The 24,332-nt window shown below is 39.0% G+C and overlaps 1 protein-coding gene and 1 non-coding gene across 5 annotated transcripts in view; both read left to right on the top strand.

Annotated features, from left to right (window-relative positions):
* The first annotated feature begins 3,115 nt into the window (after nt 1-3,115).
* On the top strand, nt 3,116-3,187 carry trnae-uuc. The gene has a single exon. It is a non-coding gene; the product is annotated as a tRNA-Glu (tRNA).
* A 591-nt stretch (nt 3,188-3,778) lies between these two features.
* The window catches only part of elf1 (E74-like ETS transcription factor 1), a 54,872-nt gene continuing 34,318 nt past the window's right edge, over nt 3,779-24,332 (top strand). For 3 of the 4 annotated variants that reach the window (XR_005950632.1, XM_041255860.1, XM_041255859.1), the window contains exon 1: nt 3,779-3,948. The gene's annotated coding sequence lies outside the window, so the exon portion shown is untranslated. Of the gene's footprint in view, nt 3,949-18,059; nt 18,366-24,332 lie in introns of those variants that run through there. The other variant, XM_041255856.1, reaches the window with a different exon arrangement.

The following is a 24,332-nucleotide window of genomic DNA, read 5'->3' on the forward strand; positions in this document are numbered from 1 at the left end:
ACTGGGAATGCCTAACCAAGTTCACCAAACAGGACTCTGTAAAGTAAAATGGGTACTGACAACTTCCATGCATATTATTAGGACTATCACACAGCCCCAATAACATGATGTATGAAATGCAAACCTGCTGTGTAACTATTAAACAGTTTAACAGTGCAATGTTTAATGCAGATTACGTTGAATATGTAACATTTATTTTTATTGAGCAGTCATTTCTTACAATTGCTGTGTGAAGGTAACGTTGCTTACCTCGTGCCATCCTTTAATGACGTGGAAATGCCAAATATTTTTCAGCTTTTGTCTGTTCTTTAACAATCCTTGCCAATGTCCCTTAACTTGTGCTAGACATAATTTTACAAACTTAACCCCATCTCTGTAGCGGAGTACGCACTGCCAAAAGGGGTATTGCTAAAGTAACTATTTTTAAGTTGATTATACAGTATTTCTTAATTTTATGTAATAATATAACCACTTAGAATTAATGAGTAAAATAATGCAATACTGTTTGATGTAGTTACTAATGTTATCAATAGATGGGGTTGTGCAGTGCAGTTTAATTCAGCAAACTGCCCACAAATCTAGTAGATATAATGGAGTACAGTATAAGCAAGCTGGCTTCTAACAGTACAGGACATGGGGCTGTATAGGGCATGGTGCTCAAACAGTCAATTACTTTTAGAAATTATTTAAGGAGTATCCTTGTCTCCCGTATGGCAGTGTCTGATGAATGCACACCCTGAATTTATTCAAAACTTGTTTTGCACAGTTAACGTGTACAGGCTTGCACTGAAATATGACGGAGGAGCTTCAGTTCAGAAAGGGTTGAGCAGTGAGGTGTTTGTGGAAAGTGAGGATTGCATTGCTTATAAAATATTTGAGAATATGGTACAGTAAAAATAGTATGCTGCTTTGCTTTGTTAATGTCTTGTGTGAATTATAGCATATTTCTCAAACAATGCGTTATCTATAGATTGCCATGCAGAGTAATATTCGCGAGTTGGGTAGAGTGCTTTTAAGTGCACAAGAAGTGTATTATTGATAAATAACAGAACTGCAGTGTATTATTACCAATACGCTATAATTCAATTAGTGTATGTGATTCCAAACTTGTTGAATTGTAGTGTATTCCTTTTTATAATTAACAGGGGGTTTGCAATACTTAAGAACTGGTACACAAATATACTGGTCTTTTGTTTGTAGCCAAGTGATTCATAAAGACTAAACACAGCTTTACAAAGAGTCTGTAGAATTGCACAACTGAAAGGACTAGTCTTTCTTGAACCAGCAGGATTACTTAAACCTGTTTAACTAGCCTGGACCTGCATTGACCCAGAGCTGGTGGAATTCCTAATTGCAGGTTAATGAAATTACAAATAAAGTGTGAGGGAGCTGTAGGTTTGAGATGTTCTGCCTTTGTTATTTAAAGGTGTATGACCTGTATGGTTTAAAAAATATTAATTTACAGATTTAACATCAGAGTCTGAAAGTGTCATTTGCAACCTATCTTTAGATGTAAGTAACTGTAGAAACTGGCTAGTTTGAATTTACATGGCTTTGAGACCTGAGGTGAATTCAGCAATGGCGGGTAGGACTGATGCTTGCTGGTTTTTACCTGATTGCGCTAGTTTAGATGATTTTATTCTGGTTAGAGATGATTAATTTACTTCAATTCCCAACACTTAGCTGGTCACCAGTTCACCTGTAGTTTCAACAGAGATGGTGAAATACATCTTTGGGAAGTTATAAAGTGCAAAAAGACTACATTTATTGTGAGCAACTGTGGGACACTGCAATTTAAATGATCATGGTGGTCATACTAAAACAACAATGTAGAAAAAAAAACACAGTAGTAACAGCAGGTATAACAATATCAACACTGAGCCATTATGCACTGTATTTTATGCGGATGAAGTGTACTGGATTACCTTGAATTACCGCCGCCCTTGAATAAGGTCTGCATCGAAATAGACGCCGCCCTCAACTACCAAGTTCTCGAGCAGCAGGTAGATTACCTTCCTGATCTGCAAGTTCAACAGCTTTCCGTTTAAAAGCTAACTTGTAGGACTTCTTCACCATCCTGATCAAGGTGTATCCGCAGAAAAACTTCAATGTATGCCTCCCTTATATACAGTAATGAAAAATGACACATTTCGAAAACTGTAGTACATCTATTCACCAGCGCCCATGAATAAGTATCACAGCTGTTTTTAGCAGTTTAAAAAAAACGCCGTGGCGTTAATTCAAAGTAATAAGGTATATAAAATCAAGATCTTACTTTTCATGGTACTGAAGAAAGCAGTTTTTTGTGCACTGCACATGAGAGAACAATGCTGTCAATATCTCCCATGAATCTGTTGTATTCACCCTGACTACTGTTGGCCCAAAAACATCAGCACAAGTCTTCTTTCAGTTCCAGCGTTAAATTTTGCTTTGGGGCTCGACACCAACAAATGAGGATACAAGATTAACAGGCTTGTTGTCGTACCATCTAACAGCAATTCTGTCATGCTTGGTTTCAATCTTGTCGTCACATGAGCCTCTTCCCTGTTGTTGGAGTTCCTTTTCAGACTTCAAGTCACAGTTCTTCAACCTATTTGTATGCACAGCACCAACATAATATATGCCCCTCTCCTTCAACTTCTGAATCAAAGGTATTGATGTGAAGCTGTTGTCAGCAAATACCTTATGGGGTTTTTTCCAGATGTTAGCTGCAACACAACTTCAGACTTGCCTTCCCTCTCACTTTGGAAGCCCATTATGAGGTTTTCCAGGCATACAAACCTCAGAAGGAGGATCATCATGATCAATCAATCACTTATTTCTCACTGTATCAGTGTGGATTTTTCTCCACATTGCAATACTATTTCCTGCCATAGGGTGGCAGCAACGATAACGATAACGATGAGAGAGAGAGAGAGAGAGAGAGAGAGAGAGAGAGAGAGAGAGAGAGAGAGAGAGAGAGAGAGAGAGAGAGAGAGAGAGAGAGAGAGAGAGAGAGAGAGAGAGAGAGAGAGAGAGAGAGAGAGAGAGAGAGAGAGAGAGAGAGAGAGAGAGAGAGAGAGAGAGAGAGAGAGAGAGAGAGAGAGAGAGAGAGAGAGAATAGTGCCTTGTAGGTTCCCATATGGTCTAGCGGTTAGGATTCCTGGTTTTCACCCAGGCGGCCCGGGTTCGACTCCCAGTATGGGAAGGTGGTGTTTTGCTATTATTTATAATTGATTTACACGACTATTCATTTTTATATAATATCTACTATGCTGTTCTTAATATCAACATTTCTGCATAACACTTAATCCAACACACATTAAAACGAGAAGTGATCTCCCATGATCTACGAGTTCATTTAGTTACCCTAGTTTATGTAATTGTGTTTTTTTTTTTTTTTTTTAATTATAATTATTGCAATGTAAAGATGAAGTGCCTGTATGGTTATTGTTACTTCCAATAGTCATCTTAACATGTTTCCCTCTCAATCGTGTTAGTGTAACCTCCTCAGACAGGGCGAGGAAAGTGTATTTAAAACTAGGGACTGTGATCAAATTCTGGGAAACTGGCAAAAAGAAAAATATGTACAGAATATGCAAAAAAAAAAAAAAAAAAAAAAAGTGGAAAATGATTAATACTCTGGAAATATGCAATAAAATCTAAACGTTCATTTTTTTCTCCCACATTTCTCTTTTTATTAAATGTGTTTAAATTTTTGGAAAAAAATCGGTTATTTGGTGATGATCCCTAAGTGAGGTTCTTGGGCAATGTTATGGAAAAAATGTGACTCGCCCACATGAGCCAATCAAGTGAGAAATGTGCAAGGAAATCCCCAAACATTTACTGGCACTTTAACGCTGAAACTGACCAGCTGGAAGAGAAGACGGATTCTTCATTTCTTCCCAGGATCGGGTCTAAACTTACAAAGAAAAAGAAAAGAAAAAAAAGGGCACAGTCGCTGAACACGTAAGTAACATTTCATGTCTTGTATGTTTGTGTATATCTGACGCAAAACGAATCAAAACTGAGTACAGACAGGGCATTTTCTGTGGAAAAGTGTTTCATGAGCAGTCTGAGTCAGACAGACGGAGTATTGCCTGGATTGGCTGACATGATGTTCTATAAATTTTCCCATTAATATGATGGGTAGAGCCTGCCCTTGGGGCTATAGGCTTTCCAATGGGACTTTGACGAATTGTGCATCTTTAATTCCGTACATTTATTCTCAGCAGCTGAACTAAGCAATACGTTTCATGTGCTTTTTCTACCTTTCTTTTTTTTCTTTTAAAACGTTTACAGTAATCAGTTTTGGGATTTGGGTAAATGTTTCAATGAACATAATTGAGTCTTTAAGAAAACACGAGCTTAATTTGCAACAGGGATGTATTTATTGTTGGGTTAATAAATGTATATGAAAGAAATATATGCTAATAAGTTACATGCATTGACCCAACTATAAACTACAGTCCATATACCTGTCTACATCATCATTTACATTTGTTAAGGCATGCTAACAGCAGAAACAGTGACATCTTTGTATACCATTGACACAAGCTATTTGACAGACATTAGTGTGTTTATGTGTGGGGGTTGGGGGCTGTGGAAAGTAGGGGGGTCTCTATTTCCAGTAGCAGCAATGCACATTGTGTAGAGCACCACTGTCTGCCAACTAAATCCAGGGGGTGCAGGTTTGTAATTCTACAAAGAATCTATGCTATACAGCGCCTTCTTGTGATTCTGAATGGGATCCACCTAGATTTCATAAATTGTGTTAGTTTCATTTTACATGTGACCTGTACCGCTCTTCAGGAAAGTTTGAGTTTTTTTTTGAGTTTTTTTTTTACCTTAATCTGGTTTTGATGGTAAACACATTTTATTGCACTGGATTGATGCCCAGCCTGTGCTGACCTTTTTGAAACCTGTTTTCTTGGACCACTTTTTTAAGCAGTTTGACCTCAGTACTTACAGCTGGGCAGACCTACAGAATGGACTGGTTCACTTCATCGATCACCCCTAACCACTACTGGTCAGTTGCCCAATGAGTCCGGGCAGAGACATCACTGGTTCCTTGTCTCCAAGGCTCAGTAGCTTCGTAATATCTGCTGGTTAGGTTGACAGCGTGACAGCAGGAATGGAGGTAGGCTGCTGATCTGTGAGGCAACGTGGGCATATCAATTTGAAAATAAATAAAATGGATACAAATGTAAAAGCACTACTTCCCTGGGTTTGAAATGCAGGTAAAGGCTCTGGCTTGTCAATAAAGCTCCTTTCACACCGGGTCCTACTCGAGTCGGAACCTACCCGGGCAGGAGCCAGTCTCATGCGGGTCGGGTACGTGATTTCACATTGCTTTTGATAAAGCAGGGTTGACCAGGGTGATAGACGCAAGTCCACAATGCGTGTATCAATGCCCCAGAAGCAGCGTATTACAGACACTTCCATCCAAGCTTCTCTGGGTTGAACTGTAGGCCCAGACGTTGGTTAGAGCAAATGTTTCTTTGTCCCGGCTGCAAGCTGGCTCAAGCAACAAAAATAAGGCTAAACAGAATAAACAGAAACATTCTTTGCAGAAATGAAACCTTCATGCAGGCCTGGCTGTTTGTTATTTTGTCTCGCTTAACCTGGGTCAAAGCGTGTTGACCCACATCCTGAGGTGGGTCGCTGAGAACTGGGTCAACCCAGGTATGACCCAGGTACGTGGTTTCACACTACACAGGGTTGTGACCCGGGTAGCCAGAACCAGGTCTCGCATCATGCAGAGTCTATGTGCTTCGTAGGACAGCAGAGAGATAATGCAGAGTTGAGTTTGAATACCACGGTATATTTGCATGGCAGTTTTTGCAGTTTTCTCTTTACAATGGTTTATTCTGGTTTGCCATGTTTTTAAATATGCTTTACCACACCTCACTGATCTTTAACATGCTTACCTGTGCTTTACCATGCATTCACTGGGCTTTATTACACTTTGCTATGATTTTACTATGGTAAACTTCTATAAGGGACCCTTGGCTAATGATTGGCAACTTTAGCGGGTAAGCTTGGCTTAACCTTCCGTAAAGGGCAGTTTGACTTTCTACCCGTGTGGAAGGGTCACCTATTCAGGAAACACTGGAAGCTCAGCAGGCACTTATGAGGATACTTGAAAAAGAAAGCTGCTCCTTGCTTAACCTGCCTGGCACTGAGTCTCAGGAGATTAGTAATTGATTACTAATGTAAGATTGCAAAAAGTCAGGATGGATCAAGCTCCAATGGAAGCACTATTACTGTCTCCCATACAGTACAGTCCCATATTCACAGTGGCTGTACAAACATAGACACCAGGGAACCTAGTGCTGGATCACAACTGGCCTGCTAAGGATGTGTGTTTGCTGACAAAGCCACTGGGCCAGTATTTGAAATACTGCTTACTTGCGTGATTTGTACTGAAGTATGTTAAAATGATTTACTCTTTCCCTGTTTATATGTGAGTTTATAGTTCCCTTGCTAACATAACAACTATTCTGCTTATTTAATATGTATGCATTATTTTGCCCAGTACAGCCTTTGTAATGCATAACAATGTAACAGTAATGATAATAGTAATAAAAGGCATTATAGCAACTTGATGTTTTTAAAGCAGCAGTCTGGACTCCCTGTAAATCAGTTGTTCGTAATAGTTGTAAAGGGTAGCTATCGCTCTGCTGTTTAAAAGTATAATCCCCTCCCTGTTACCCTAATCTTCTGAAACAAATTATCTTCAATAAGGGTTTCTAAATGTAGGCGCCTCAGCAGTGTAGATCCCGGACTCTGTGAATTGGGACCATTCCTTGCTTGGCAGTCATGTGCACTGACCCCGTTCAGCACTTCAACTGTTGCCAGAGGGATTGCTGGGCACAAAGGGACTTTGAGTTGCCTCCCTGGCTTTCATCAAAAAGGTCAGGATTCAAGTCTTTGAGAATGGAAAAGGGGGCAAGTTAATAGCTGATGTGAATTTGCTTTGTCTGTCTCTGTGGTTGTGGTAGGTACACCAGGGATGAGCAAACCCATCTCTTTGTCTTTATTTTTAGCACGGGATCTCCTGCAGACCATTTAGCTCTTGTTCTCCCTTACTGCAGAATACATTTCGAGGGTTTATCCAGCGCATTGACACTGTCAACAAAAAAAAAAAAAAAAAAAATTTTATATATATATACACACACACACACACACACACATACACACACACATATTTTTTTTTGGATTTAGCGTTTGCTTAGTTCCAGTTTAAAGCTTTGTTAATTTGTTAATGCTACTTAAATGACATCATGTTATGACTATGACAGACACAGATGTTATAATAGGTACCCTTCTGTCTCGTATCTCATCTGGGTCTCAACATAGAGCTGAAAATAACTTCAACAAGACATACCTACAACACAATCAGATTTGCAAGCAGGCACTGCATTGCTAAATGTTTTGAGAGCCTATTCTGAGATTGCTAGCCAGATTTGGTAAAGTGTTTCACAAATGAGTGTAAAATGTAAACCGTCACCTTGTCATATTCCTGCCTGCCTGGGAAGGGAACCTCAAGGTCACTTTATCTTTGTTTGTCAGGGCTGGGTGCAAGTGAGTAGGATTTTACTAATGGGGAAGTTAAAAACATCATTACCTCAGTTCTGGAGGTATGAACTCAGCAATAACAGACACAATTACAGCAACTTCCTCTATTTGAAATCTATGCTTGTTAAGGACTAAACACTCAAAGCACTCTTCTTTTTAAAAGCAATAGGGGACTTTAACATGCTGCTCCTCTTTGTACCTCTTTCAAAGTCGATCAGTCTTCGTTGATGACCTCAGTAATGGTATTTGCTGTTTTTGCCTGATCATTTCTTAAAGAAAGGACCCTGTATGTTGCCTACTGGTTATGGCTGGGGACTGGGTCTTGTTGTATTCTACTGGTAGACCTGGGAACTGTATGGGAATGTCTTAGTGGTTGGAAGTCAGGGCTGGGACTCAGTCATTTTGGTAGCCTTGTAAAATGACTGCTAAACTAGGTACAATAGAAACAAGATTTGTTCAAGTGTGTGCTACCATTTCAAACTCCACCCCCACTCACCAAACACACAACAACACCATTGATAAGAAAAATACAGCAGGATCAAAGTTGCAAAATTCATATCAAAATGAAACATCTGGAGATGGGCTTGCTCTTTCTTATTTTTTATGTAGCTTTTAAAAATAAAAATGTGTGTTGCATCTATCTATAGAAACGCTTATCCTGTTGGTTTGGGATGGTACTGACTTTCTGTTTGAACATACACACGTCACACTTCTGTTTTTACATGTATACACAGTAATTAATGTAGGTAGTTTTATAATTCATTTTGTATGTACAGAAGTAAAACAGGTAAAGCAAGAATTTTAATACCTCCACTCTGTCTTTTGACCTTTTTTAATGATGTTGTTTTTAATTGCACATTTTTAAGGTGAGGTTCTTGCTTCTGAATGGCTGTATAAAGTCCTCTATGTATTGTACCAGTAATTTGTATCATCGCTCTCAATATTTCTCTGCAGTCATTATCGGCTGCTATGGTTCATTCAGTCCCATCAGGTAATCTAGGGGCTGCTGTATTTTTAGGTGGAGTTGCAGGAACTCAGTGTATCTTGTGTTCTGATCTTAACCTAGAGAGAAAGGAGTGAGACAGTTGTTTTTTTTTAGTACAAGGGGATGTTGCATTTTTGTTTTGAAGTGTGCAAAATTTTAAGCAAGCTGTCATATGTTAAGCAAATTACTAGGCAACTTTTTAAAACTTGTGAACCAAATTAAAAAAAAAAAAAAAAAGAAAATTAAAATATAGCACATTGCTAAACATAAGTACACTATACTATTTATTCTTGTAGCCATGATGTACTGGCATTGAAAGCACATATTTTTCCAATTTGTAGTAGTATACATGTCTCGACAGTGGTTTAATCTTAGAACTAAAACCACGTTCCAGTTTCCTAAGAAGTGTTCTAAATTGTTGAGAGTCAGTCACTTTTTACCATGTTTGTTGTTATTAGAATTCTCTGTATTTCATTAATGGACAGTTTGGTAGAGGTAGTGAGCTTTGTGAATTATAGTGGAATGAGAAAATTGACATTGACATTTAGATAATACAAATATTTGGGGCAAATCCTTATCTAGCCAGAATGAAACCTTTTAAAATCAAATCTTTGCACTGGGACGGCGGAAGTCCTGGGATGCCCTGTTTTGACTGCAGAGCTTTTGGAAAGTGAGTTAGAAAGTGTAGGAGATCCAGTGGTGGCAGGGAGAGATAAGGCTCTTTCTTGTCCAGTTCATAATGTCCCATCTCTCCTGCCTGTCGCCTTAGATTTCAGCCCCAAGTCGTCTGAGCTTCATTTAGTTCTCTATCTTGCTTGTCTGGAGTAACTGAAAACAAGCCTTGTGTGCTGAAGGACTAAAGAACAGTAGGTCTCCCTGGTTCAGCCTCATTCTAAAGTGTGAAGGCTGGCTATTGTGTTCATTATACTTTCAAGGGGTTTGTTTGTTTTATTTTTATTTGTAGATGTATTACTTTGGCAGTCAGCTACATGGTGTGTTTACAGCTGGGATTGATTTGATTAACATATTGTATACCATGGTGTGATAAACCACAGCTGGGCTATTTTTTTTTTAGAGTATACACTTTATATTTACAATTGTATTGATAATCTCAGGATAACCACTGATGTAATTCCCCAGCGCTGTAAAATAGATATCCAGTTGATAAAATTAACCCCATAGCCAAAATGTTTTGCTGGGTTCTGTTGTCATCACATACAGCATGACGTTTTCTTGCAGTGCAGCTTATGGGCGGAGCACCTGCATGAGCATTGAGAACGCACACATTTGGACAACGTACAAACCGCTGTTTACAGTAAACTGAGAAAAAAATAATCCCAGTTACACCTGTGGTAGGAAATGTGTTGAATGTTATGTGATAAACAGTAAAAATATCTCTGAACTTAAGATTCCAGAAATCAGCTAATTGTATGCCAGTAATAAAATCTGATCCTCCCATAGATCAGCTTGGCCGACAGACTGGAACAAATTGAAGGCTAACACAGCCAGCCTACTAGCTACAGCCTTCTGTAACAGTTTCAATACCCTGCTAACATACAGAAGGGTGCAGTGGGTAGTCTGCTCCCAAGCCCTCAGCCCTAATCTACTCTGATTCATCTACTCTGATTGAGCAAGTTAGTAAGATACTTTGTTAAATATTGTGACAAGAAGTCTTTTTCAGTGTCTCCAATCCAGTGTTCTACAGCCTTCTCATAGCAAGTTAAATTCCTATCTGTGCCCCTGCAATAGCCTCCTAACAAACTCTAAGTGGTTGGCATTGCTGTGGAAGAAGGCAGTCCGATAAGAAGCCGTGCATTGCAGGCAGGGAGCAGCTCCTTGGTGTTAATGGTTAATGGTGTGTGATGTTGTGCTGGGTGGGCGCCAGATTTCCTAGTGCTTTTTTACAGTTTGTGTTTCAGGGTGTGTCAAGTTGCATGATTTCTGCCCCCGCTTCCTCCTGTGTTCAGGTCAGGGTCTAGGAGCATATTTCCTTTTCTTTTTCCAAGAAGCCTGGTGTGAAGAAGTAATTTGTCTACTGAGCCAGAGGCTTGCATGTTTTTAGAGGGAGATGATAAATAATGTATATTAAACACACATATACTGTACATGCAATTCTCTCTCATATAACTCTAATTTCATAGCAGCCAGGGTCATTCCAGGATTTCTATAACCCCATAGGCAGTAACAGGTGACTAATTATTAATTGGTACCGGCAATCCTGAAAAGCCTCAAACTCCTACGCAAATTAAATTTGTTTTTTTTCTCCGTTTCTGTCAACAAAAAAGTCTCTTACAAAACAATGGCATCATCTTAGTTTCCACATTTAACTAGACTGCATTTGACTTGTTTTCAAACTATGAAGACACCGTGAGAAAGACTTCTAGTCGTTTGCCAGATAATTTTCTTTGGGTTTCTGCATAAGGACAAACCGTGACTTGGTTCAGCACATTAAACAGCTATGTTGAGCAATGTTTCCAAACAGAGAACAGAGAAAGCAATGACAGGGAGGAGACTTATTTGCAGACATGCCAGGGAGAGTGGTGGGCCGTTTCCTAAACAAATATTCTCATCAAGCCAGGAGAGTTAAAGTCGGTTCCCTACACCAGAGCCAGCAGACTTCCTACTCATTTCAGGAAAGGCGATGTTGCACTCGCATGCACGGAAATTCCTAGAATGTGATGGGCAGTGCACTTGGGTTTATTCCCACATTCTGTGTCTTATGGAGCCAAGGTACTGGCATAGGTCAGAGCATAGGGAACAATCAAGATAAAATGTGTCCATGGGTGGCACACGCTATGTGTAGATCATATGGTAAATTAGCTGTGAGCAGCTATAAAGCTGTGTGTTTAAGACGACAGGACATACACCCGTACTTAATTAACCATGTGACAGAGGCACCATTTTTTTTTTGTACTGCTTCATTTTGCTTGTCTTTGTTTCTTGTACCCACAAGAACAAACCGTATAGCCCAAGTGTTCCCGTGTGACGTTCCGTGTCTCGGCAGTATGTAATGTTTAGTGGCACGAAGGCAATATATTGTGTTTCCGGTTAGTGTTGCTTATTAAAAACTACTGTAGGTTATTTCTTTGATTGTCATAAAAACATACCCTAGAGTGTCTGAAAGAATATTTGGGCAGCGGTGAAAATAGTGGGTCAGGTTGATTACAAAAAACCAGCATATTTGTTATTATAGCACTAAAAGCCAGCCTCAGATAGACCCTTTGGTATATTCTTTGATGGGAAGTGCTTTCTTAGTTTTATTGGAATAGCTTAACAGTGTATTCTAGTATTATATGGTGCATTGCGTGTGCCAATGGGAAAGGTGTACAGATGGGGAAACCTGCTCGTCCTGCACTCGTCCTTCTATTTTTTATCACTGCCTTTTGAGGTTTGTTTCTAAATTCAATCAGATGCCTGCAATCTGAGAAACCAGGCTCCTGATACACCTGCTCTAAACAGAACAGCATGCACCAGGCTTATTACAGGAGTTAACCAGCCAGTAATAACTCTTACCTGAGCCTATAGATCTTTAATTACTTTAATTAATAACTACCTACTAGTGGATTGCCAGGCAACTGTGGAGAAATACATTTCCTAAAAAGGGAAATGGTGCTAATGATATATTTCTATTGATGGATACAAATGAAGTTTGTAAATCGTATTCATAGAAGAAGTTTAAAGTTCAGGATTATTAAACGCAGAAAAAAAAGGAAAACAGCAAATATGCTATCGGAACAGTGATATTACAGCATAGAAGAAATGCATGTAGCATGCTTTTAATGTTTATATCAATCCAGTGTTCTAATTGATCCATTATTGTAATATATAGATACATGCTTTCCTTTGTGAAATTAGTTTTGCTCATAAAAAAAAATTCTGGTTCTTTTTTCCTGGTTCCCAGTTCAATTGTACTATTTGCACACACAGTAACAGATTGCCCATCTTGCTGGGATTCAAGCCTGACACTGCCTCATAGTCCTGTTCTCTGAAGAATGCATCAGCCCAAATGTTTGTCTACTTGGCTAAGTTTCTTGTACAGCAAGTATTGCCTGAGTATTGTGCTGAAGTGTTATCTCAAACCCCTGTGGCCTCACAGCCTTTCCTTTGCTGTGCTGAGCTGCCCACACAGCACGGCAGACTGTGGTTCCCCACGTCAGTGCTTGTACCAGAAAAGGGTTTCCTGTGTATCAAGAGAGTGACTCACAAACCGTTTAGTCCCTGACAAAAGAAACTGTGTTTTATGTGGGCTGAAGTACCAGTTCTGTTTTATTGAACTGTTTAATTTAAAAATATATAAAATGTGATGTATAGCTGTGTTTTTTTTAATGAATAAATACAGTAAGTGTAGGCACTGTAGATGTACAAATGTTCCCTGCTGATATCAGAACAGGAATGGAAGCAATATTTTCACAGGAAATGATGCCTTCTGGAATTTAAGTACAATACACAATGCGATACATTTTATTGTAACTACATATTTCATATAATATTTACCTATGTTGTACTGTACAGTATACCACTTCAGGCTTTTCTGTTGTGGTCCTTATTAATCACACCTGAGCCCAATTAGTCTTATCCTTGAGGCCACTTACAGCCCAGGTGTAACTTGTTAAGATAATTCGAGGAGTCCACACTGTGAGTAAAAAGCCCATCCCTGATACAATACTTCATTTGTGTTTGGCAGTCTGATCTGTATTAAAAGCTGCAGGGAGGGGATTTACCCCCATGCAGCTTAGTACTGTTCTACTGGCTGCTCCACACCCACTGGAAATAAAGTGTAATATTTTAGCCTTGCTTTTATTTTTTCAAAAAGCAGTTCTAATTGCCAGGGCAGTTGTTGTAGGTTTTCTGCAAGTTGTCATAAAAGACTTTTCTTAAATGACACCAAGCGATTTTTATTTTTAGACTACACAGGAAAGGCGTGTCTTGGCACTTGCTCACCACAGTCACATGTATGTAGAGTTAAAGGGGCCAGTTTACTCTTATAGGAATGCTCGGTGTAGCCTGTGTCATACACTTCACAATACACTCAGCTGCTTGGCCATTGCTTGTCGCCCCCTGCACTATAGTCGCAGGCTGATGGAGTAACATTTAACACAACCAACAGTACAACTTAAGATAAACTCAAAGCGCTTTACAATTAAAACTTAGTTAGGATTCAGTTGTGAATGTGTGCTATAATTACAAGTGTGATGGGGAGCAGTAATATATGAGAAATGTGATTCTTTTTAGAGTTAAGCAAACTGGCTGCAGAATTATAGACAAGTTAAAGAATGGAAAATAACAGTACAGTAAACTCTCGCTAATGCAAAATGTGATAGTTTGGACCGATCTATAATCTGAACCATGTTAGCAGAATGCATGCTGACAGCAGCTGTAGAAACCAAACATCAATATCCTAATTCTGTAATGATTGTTTAAAACATTTTTAAAAGGTATCTGTATGTGGTTATTACTGTTTTTTTTAAATGAAAGATAAATATAGAAAACATAATGCAAAGACTAGACAAGGCATTTTACGACTGGTTGCAATTAGAATTATTTTATTTCTGACGAGGGTCCTGTACCAACTATTATGGATGAGTCTAATTTAGTACACTGCATTAGAAACGGTATTTTGTGTTTTCAGTTACCTGATGACTCCTTAAATTCCAGTGAACATACAGGTAACACAACTATTTGTTTAATGCTGATTCTATATCACCTCTCTAGAATGCATTTTAAATGCCAGAACAGTCTTTCTGGCATGTGTCTTTCATATGTCAGTCTAGTTTGAGTACAATGATACTGTAGTGATCTCAGTCAACACAGGCAGGCACATTACAAATGGCAAGGCAATCCACACACAGGCGGAGGGTGGGCGCAAACCCAGGACCTCTTGCACTGAAGCATAGCACCAACACCGCTGTACAAAGGAGCTGGCTCCTTTACAAGGAGCGTATGTCAGGCTTATGTCTAAGTGTTTGATTACGTCACCTACCAGCCCTGCTGCTGCCTACCCCTGTGCACGCTACAATTTTTTTTTTCTCGTTTTGAATAAATGCTTTTTAAAGATTTTGAGTGGAAGTCAGGTTGCTTACAAGCACTATATATATATATATATATATATATATATATATATATATATTTTATTTGCATGGTGTCTTGTATAGTTCAAATTTTCACTCGCAAATAACCTTTTTTTTTCTGGAGTGATTAATTAGTTACACAGACTTAACCTTGGCGTGTGTAGCTGTTTACCTGAATCCCTCTGTTTCACTGTGACTTATACCATTCTGAATCAGTACTCTATTGAGTCACATTTAATGTTGTTCTAAATGCAGTCTTGCTGTATTCAGCAGGACGTTCAGTCGGTGAGCAAGTCTGAACTTTATGACCATGGATGATGTTTGCTGTGCTGCCTGGAAGCTGCTGTTCTCTGTTTGGCATTGATATTAATATTGGAATTGTTTTGTTTCAGTGTAAGCAATTACCTCTAGGTTCAAACAAAAGGCAGCTACTTTAATCAGTCCATGTTTTTAAAGCACCCACAAAAAATGTGAAATTATGACGCCAGTGAGAAAGCCTTGTCTCTGCGTTTTAGCCAATCAAAGATAGTTAGATTTTTATTTATTTTTTAATAGACAGTAGTCATACAAAGTGAGGATATTCCAGTGAGTCAAATCAATGGAGAAAGCTGGTTTGTACCAATAAGTAGAAGCAATAGGAGGGCTTAGACAGAGGACTAGCATCTGTAATTTGCCTGTGGTCTCGCATTATAAAAAAAGAACCATTATCAGATTGATGCAGTTTTACAGATTCATTTTTAACACAGTAACAAGTGACCACTCTACTGGGAGTGGGATAGAGACGAATTTGCATACCAGTTACTGACTTTGTAAATCACATTTTTCAACATAATCACTGAAGCTCTCCAGGTTTACAAATTAGTCGTTGTGGGTGTGGATTGGATTTGTATCTTTCATCTGAAACAAATTGGAGCTTCTAAAGGGAAGGAGTTTTATCAAGACATTGAGCTCCACCTTAGAACAGACAAACATTCAAAACAGAGGTCCCAGGAACATTTGCATTGGTGTACTAGGAGAGTTCTCATGCCTGGTTTCCTGGACCTTTTAGCATGGATTAGTGCTTTGGACTAAAAGGGTTACACTGACTGAAATAATGGGAAATGTTTGTAAAGAGCAACAGGGAAAAAAAAACAACACACTGAGTAAACTGTTCAAGTCTCATTGTTTTCAGCGTCTTTTCACTTTGAAATCCTGTAATGTTGCACCAGCCAGGCAGCTTTTAGAGCACTTGTTTTACTTTTGAAGCACTTTCCACAAAGTAGCTCACTTTAGTATTGTTTAGAAGTTGTGGTCTGAACTATTAACAATATGAAAATAGCTTAAAAATAAAAAAAAGTCACCTACAAGAAGTTTACTTCATAATTTGACAGAAAAAAAAGTTGCAGGAAAGTTGCTTTGTGTTTCGTGGCATGTTTTTGATATTCAATGGGAAATGTTTTTTGTGAAAACTGTCATAGTGCATCACAACCTTCAGTTCTGGGGTAAATATGATCACATTCATCTCCACTTTGTATTCTACTGTCACACATACTATAGGTACAGTAAATGTGTGCTTTACATCTCCCCATTACATCGCAGAAATGTATATAATTGAGAAGACCACCAACTGCACACATTCTGTGCAAATGTGCAAAGAGAAATCCATTGACTGGCTTTACTGGCATAATATAGCAACACACATTATATTCCGTTCCCAGGTCTGCATTGGGTATGCCACTCCTTTGCCAGACTCTAAAGTCCAAAGTCCTCTCTGAACCAATACAGGATCATGTGGCAGGTGTAATACTTTCAGAACACTGTCACATGGCAGGGTGGAGGAGAAGCCATGCACATATGAAAGGGGGCAGGGCAAAGTCCTGCTGAAAATGTTTGTTTAATTTTGAGCGGGTGTGTTATTATTTAAAACAAAAGTATTGTTTATATTTATTTTCGAACGGGGTACCCCTCCACCCCTGTGCCTAATTTATATTTTTTTGTGTTATGATTTATTTATTTATCTATGTGACGACAAAACTCTTGCAGAAGGTGACCGTCTCCTGATTTAATTAATTGAGCAATTTGTTGCTAAATGGGAGATGGTCGCCAGTATAAAAGCCTGCAGCTCTCTGCGCTCAGGATGGAATGTACAGTGTTTTGGCGCGAGAGCAAGAGAGTGAACGGAGAACGAAACAAAACTAAAATAAAGAAGTCGGGATCAGTGAAGGCAGCTGCCCAGCCTGACCTAGGTGTTGTTTTTGTGTTCGAGAGTTTGTGTTTTATTTCGCTCTGTGAGCAGTGTTTTCTTTTTGTTAAAATAGTTTATTTGTTTTTGTCAAAATAAACAGCGCCGCAGTGCGCTTTTGTACCCGAGTTCCTGTCTGTGTTTCAGTTCCTGTTTTTGGCCTGACGTCACGACTCAGCCATCCCTGTCACACATGGGAACAGGGCTATATGTTTATGGACTACATTCTATGGTCTTGCTACACAGACGCACTGTAGTATATTTGGTAATAAATCTATATCAGTCATCTGTTCTTCACAATCCACATTCAGGCTAATGAGATGATTGTGAACAAAGCAAAAATTTGTGACAGATGTTTAATAATCCCCACCACCTTTCTTATTTTGTTGACACTGCATAGACATGTGTTACTGACCTCTGATAGGTATTGAAGCCTCCTGGGAGCTGCTCACACAAATTTTTTGGATCTTTTCATGGGCACTTGTCAGAAGAAATTCTCAGTAGTTTAAATGCTTTAGAACTGGTATTGATGAAACTTGCATGGGCAATTTGTCCAGCAATTTATAATAAAGTATGTATAATACTGACCTATCTTGCTGTTAGTTATTACTGTTTTGTCATTATATTGGCCTGCTGTTGTAGACAAGACAGAAGTCTTCTCTGTTTATTCACATAGCACAGGTAATTTGTGGCAATAAGACCCTCCACAACCCCACCTGCCTTCATCTCAAGCCTGCCCTAATGAGAAGGGGTGGGGGGGCCTCTTTTAGAGGATGATTCTTCAGTTCCCTCTCCAAGCTCATCCACTCCATCATCTTTTTTTCAGACTGCATGGAACTGAGTCTAGGCGGCTTTGGGAGGGTGAATACAAAGACCGCCAAATTTGCTTTTTTTTTCTTGTGATCTTTCTCTGGATCTGTCATGGTCCCTTGACTTGCATCTTCCATTCTCAAGTATAGGCCAGCAGGTCATGGAAACTTTCTTAAACTACTGTTTCTGATCCACTGAGAGGATTGAAAGAGATGCAGGCCCCTCTCCGTCTCCCTTTGCTAAATCCAGGTGTTATACCTGCCTGTTGTTTTTAGCTGCCTCTCCTAACCAATTTCTGCCTGCCAATCAGTGTGGAGAGAGTCACTCACCTGAAAAACAGATTTGCATACCAGCCCCACCCCTGTTTGCCCATTGGCTAGGTATGGGAGTGCTCGCTTGGCCTCGCCAGCAAACGTCTGACTTCTCTCTGAGTCACTGTGAGAAAGCAAGCAGCTTCAGTGCACTTCTTTTTCTTTCCACTAGCAGCCATTGCTGGTTCTGTTCCTTTTTCTTTCTTTTTTTTTACAAGTGGAAACCAGGTTGGGGGGGGGACTGGTTTCGGACTGCGTGCGTCTCTCATTCGGCACACCCAAGGATTACTTTTCTCAAGTTCTCTCCTAAGCAGTTTCAAGGTGGATTTTTTTTTTCTTGCTTGCACATTTTATTTCATTTTTTATTTACATCAACATGGACTCCAATACAAAAGCCGCTATACTTTGAGGTTAGTTACTTAGTCTTTGTTTTTATGCTGATAAAAGTAGGTATGTGTGTGTGTATGCGTTTGGGTGGGCTGAATGACCGTTTTGAATAAGAACCTGCAATGAATTTGACAGTCTTTTAGAACTTAAAATATTGCAGAGTTAATTTAAAATAAAGAAAATCTAATGATTTATAAAAGGAACATGACAACAGTTTTGCTATTGCTTGTTGTACAGTATAGTTATACAGGTGTATAGATCTGGAATAGCCTATGCATGTTTTTATGGTAACATTTGAGCCTGAATAAAACTGTTAGTTTGTTTTTATGGTTTATATTTGAATAATAATTTGAGCAAGACATTCACCTACACAAACGTGGGTGTTAGTCAGAACTAACCATCTTTTAGGCAAATGGATAGGACACTCTTAATACAGCATTGAGCTTCCAAAACGTTCAAGAAATGGAGATATGAAGATAGTTAGTATGAAAATGCAGTGTTTGTTTTTTTTATCACAGCTTTAAATAACATTTTACTGGGCTTGGTTGTTTATTTTTGTTTGATTTTGTTCATATGGCAAGTCAGTTATGCAGTTTTCTTTATTGTGCAAGCCCTACTGTCTTAGTCCAGTTTTATACCTCAGAGTTCTGTCAGTTCCTGCCTTTGCACGGTGACAGTTTCGAAGGGACATTTTTGGCGTGCGAGTTGACTGAGTGTTCAGCAGCCAGTTTTTAGAATGACAAAAGGAAAGTAGTTGTCACTAAGAAACCAAGATAGTTCTATGCGTCCGGTTTCAGATAAGGTTGCTTATTTCTCTGAGTTGATGTTTTTTTTTCCCAATAAAGAGAGTCGTCATAGAAAGACTGTCAGTTTATCCAGAATCCGCACCAGCTATTTTAGAATCTTTAAATAAAATGCCTGAATTATTACTATTCTAGTTATAAACCTTGACCAAATCCTGAACAAACATGAAAAAAAAAACAAGTACAGTTTTGTTGTAAAAAAAACTTTTTATTGCCCCTGTCAATTACTGTCAATATATTTCCTGCACCTTTTCTAAAAAAAAGAAAATAAATAAAATCAAAAAAAATAAAGAACACAAAAACAGGAATTTATTTAATGATTTATATTCACTATTCTACTGCCAGTATGTCCGGAACAGGAAAACAAGACCAAGAAGTTGAAAAAAAAAAAAAAACACTGTCCCTTTAAGAGCCTGCTCTTGTTGTGAGTTGAAAGGGACTTGTTCTGTAGCTTTGTGACCTCGAGCCTGTGGGTGGTGTTTGCACTCCCAGTTATCCAATCCAAGTCAGTCCTGTTGTGTCACTCGAGAAGGGTGTGTCTGGGAGACGGGAGCCTACTGTTGCTGCAATCTAAAAGTGGGTAACAAATGAGTCAGGCTTAAACTACAGAAAGAAATGTAGATGATCACAGGGATGTAGGGTTTCAGAGACATAGTGTATCCAGGAGTATATGTATTTATATGTAACAGTAAGCAAATACCTGCACACACACACATGAGGTAACAACTTTCTTTGACAAAGGTATGCAGTATGTTCTGGAAATATGCAAATCAGTCTGTAATTTACGTTCTTTTTAATCCCTGTGCACATGTATGTATATGGAGGTATTTGTCGCCATCACACACCCACACGTATGCAGTACATCAACACATTTTGAAATAGTTCTGTGTGTTTATTATACGCACTCTGTGTGTTTGCCTAGTAACAGAAAACAGGTACAGACCCATGGCAGCAAGATAAGATATTGGTGCCATTTATTGAGGCTCATGTACATTCTAACTATATTTGTATTTGTATTAGGGCAATCAGCAGGCCTCTCAGTCAGAGGTGTGCCTTCCACTTGTTGTTCATGAGAACTACAATTAAAAAACACTGCCTACCCCCGCTTACTCCAAAGTCGAATATCCTGACATCCAATAATACAGATATGAAGTTTGTGGGTTGCTACATAGCTTCTGGCAGCAAGTCGAGCGAAAGCGGATATGCATTGTCCCCCATGTGTTGTGTTCCAGTTCAGTTAGCAGTTAACAGTTTATTACAGCTAATAAGTCAGTTAGGGCTGTGGGAAGTGGGAATGTTGTGGGATTACCTCATGGTTAACATGTTATGCATAATGGACACTTGGAACAGTGAACTGCTTGGGAGCGCACTTGCTTATTTTTGCTGCTCTGTGTGTGTGTGTGAGATAGAGATAGTGTGTAGGGGTGGGGATGGGTGAGACATTGTGGTCTCGCTTGGTGTTATTTCAAATGGAAAGTTTGTAGCTCTTGCTAATGTGTGTGCAAGATGAAGATGAGCTTGCTGCTTTGAGTAGTACAGTGTGTCGCCTATTTTCATGTTGGGTCTGGCAATACAAAATGTTTGTTTTTGGAAGGGTTTGTGTTGCACATTTGTGTTGCACAGAAGCTTGGTCGTATGGTGGCAGCATTTCTGATTGTGAACTAAGCAAAGGCTTCAGAAAAATGGGAGTGAACGAAGCCCCAATGGGCTTGGTCTCATGGAACACAAATTCCCCCACACAGCTGGCCCTCATACGGCACCATTGTTATCTGGGTGTGGTTAGGTCAGACACAGCCCCACTGGGAATAACGTTTATTCATTCCCTGTTTTATCTTTCCCCACTTTTCATCCTGTGTATCTAATATTAAGACTGGAGGTCTTCAAATCCTGTCCGCCTGTATGTTGCATGCTTAAAAAGAATATTCTTCTTTTATGAATCCTTGATTCCAGTAGGTTAGTCTTGATGAAAAGGAAAGTGATCTGTGTGATCAGGAGTTGAGTATTGAGTTTGTGAACTGTTCTTTCTGACCTGAACCCAGGACATTTGCATTGAATTTCCATGATGGGGATTTCATTTCTGTGGGTTCTTCTGTTAAAAAAAGGCCAATATAAACAAGCTCTAAGAAGGTCCTTTGTTCAGGTGGAATATAAGTTCCTGAAACTTGTTTCTGTTTTAAATGGGGGGAGGGAAATGGGGGAAATAAAACTGGTGTTTGAAGCGAGAGATGAGAAGGCAGAAAGGGCTAGAGTGGTTACACATAGTGCATAACACTCCATCACCAGCTTTTATAAAACCTGCTAAGGACATTATTGAGCAAACATTATTTAGAGTATCAGAATCCTGTGTATTTATTTATTTTAATACCACCAGAGGACTACAAGCCTTTAACTTGTAATTATAGTTAACCGTGATCCAAGGTATTTTTTTTTAGTTCAGGGTTAATTGTTACTGTGCTCCCTGTGCTATTGTGCACCGAGGGAGTGGTATGTTACATGCTATGTGTGGCATGTGCTTCAAGCACTTCTTATTTCTTTGAGGAGCAGGTTAATTGCAGTACACCTGTGAAGCAGGCCAGGGCATCATTGTTCAGCACCGCAGAGTTCATTTGCATGCAGCTAGCCTCGTCTTCAGCTAGCAAATCGCAACACGCTTTGCAGACCTGCAGTTCTGTCTTCCAGTGGGTTTACCCTTTTTTCTTGTTAATCGTGTGACAATTGGGAGGACTTTATCAGCAGTTGAAAATTGAAATAAGTGCACATGAAAAGTGACTACTGCCATTTTCCTGACAGATACAGCTGTACTCTGTGAGAATAACTTGGACTGTTCTGATTATGGCTGAGTGGTGGATAGGGAGAGTTGTGACAGGGCAGTCCGAAAGAGGTGTGAAAAGCATCCTGAAAAAATTAAAAAACAGTGTCAGCAGGTTACACTGAATGATAGATTGAATTTTATTTTATTAAAATGCTGATGACAGATCATTGAATAGTTCTAGTATTCAGCTTTAGGAACCTTGATAAGAACATTCTCATTGGAGTTGGCAATGTTAGTTTCCCAAGAGCTTCAGTCGCGTACTTTCTATATGAACGCATTTAAAATCAAGCCCTGCTGACAGTTTTTTATTTTTTGTAGCATTAAAGGTTATATGTAAACATGTGTTTGATTTTAGAAAATGCATCAGATAGCATATTTAACATGACAGATTGCGTCTAAAAGGGCTGTCGTGGGAAAGCATATTATTGCCTCATAGGCTTAGTGCAAAATGCTTCACCTATGGGCTTCCATGCACATCGCAACACTAATATGCTTCCTCATCTCAATCAGCCCTGAAGTCATTTTAGAAGCATTTTTTGCTAGAATAGTAAGCATAGCAAATAAAGTACATAAACAGTATGATATTAAACATGTAAAAAATTATAATATTCCATGATATACAGTATTCCTTTAATCTTGGCCTTGGAGAATAAATTGATGATTTAAAGGAGTTTGCTTTATCTAATTCTCCCACCCAGAATCTAGACTTTCACATATTAGCTTTCTCTATTTTCATCAATGGACTTAATTTTTTTCTTTATACAAACAGTACCACTAGTCAGAAAGAGCTAGTCAATATGGAAAATGCGGCTCAGGTTGTTAATTTTACCATGATCTTGCTGTTGGATCATTCCCTGGAAAGTGTCCAATGGATTTCTTTAGGTGTGTTTGTGAATTTGGTGCTTAGTTATTTAATTAATTAGTGCAAGTATTGACAGAGAGGTTTGATACCTTGATATATGAAGCTTAATGTGTATCCCTATCATCTATCATTTAAACCACTTGAGATGACCTGGCTTCGGTAGTGAGTGATTGCAGACACCCTTCACGGTAACAGCCACTGCCTGTACCACAGGTCTCCCCAGATTCAGTCCTGGGTATGAGGAACAAGGGACTGAAAGGTCCTGCTGTTGATCAGTATTGCTACTGAATGTGATCCTTCAGGAAGTAGTGAGTTACCCAGTGTACATACAAGCTACCCAGTGCTGCCATTGATTTCCTGTGGAAATTGTTTCTGGTGTTTCAGTTTGGTGAAAGCTGTAAAAAACTAAAACAAATGGACACTTAAAAATCTCTATCTCTAAATCCAAATACACTGAAGACCACTTGTATAGAAGGACCGCCTGTCTTCAGTGGCCACTCTGATGAAACACTGACTGTATACGTGCTTGAGTTTCATTCTGTGTGTGTTTAACGATCTCTGTTTGATTATGGATTTGCAATCTGTTTGCTAAAACGGCAAATAAAACCAAAAACTGAAATCTCACTTACCGGTGTACATGCATTGAGAGAGTATGAAGGGGGCAGAAAGAAATATGCAATAGAAATAAAACCATATATGACATTGCGTGACTCTGCATTCATCCAGAAAGATATGTAAACTCGGAACATTGTGTTCTCTACTGAAGTCATTGATATCTGTAGTGCTGTAGTGGTTTCACAGATCTGGTTCTTCCTTGTTTCCTTTTCATTTCCTGCAGTGATATTTAGGGTGTTTTCTACATTTGAACACGGTCTTGCTACCTTCCAAATACTGTGTAAATTCCATCAGCTTGAGAGATGGCAGCATACTTCTGCATGTTCTAGTTTTGCTGTGGTTTCTTGTAGCCAATGCTGTTTGCCCTTTTAGTGCCTTTTATCATTTTAAACCTAGCCTGAAAAAAACAGAACTCAGCTAGACATATAGTCTGTGATTAGATGCTGTGACAGCATAGGCAGCCAGGTTGTGTGTGCTGCCAGCAATATCAGCATGCTCAATTTCAATTTGTTCAGCTCAGCCACAACTATAGGTTTGCAGGCAGTGGAGTGTAACCGATCAATAGAAAGTGCTATTGAGTGGCTGCTGTACAGTGCATGCCGCATCTGTGTCTGAAATCTCTATATCTGGCTTTCTGCCCCTGTTCTGAATAGCTTGGGTTGTCCTATTTCGAGTTACTATTCAGCTACCTTCAACAAGCTATTAATTGATGTGTAAACACATCCATTGGGCACCTGTAGAGGCTAGAAAGGAGAAGTTTTATTTTACTATTAATTATATTGATCTTTTTTTTTATTTTAATAACGTAGATCAATACACAGATAGATGGGAGCTGTTATAATGTATTCTAGTGTTGATGAGGATAAGTCATTAGTTGAACTGGTAGTTAGTTATTTTG

This window comes from Polyodon spathula, chromosome 7 (genome assembly GCF_017654505.1).
Source record: "Polyodon spathula isolate WHYD16114869_AA chromosome 7, ASM1765450v1, whole genome shotgun sequence".
Classification (NCBI taxonomy): Eukaryota; Metazoa; Chordata; class Actinopteri; order Acipenseriformes; family Polyodontidae; genus Polyodon; species Polyodon spathula.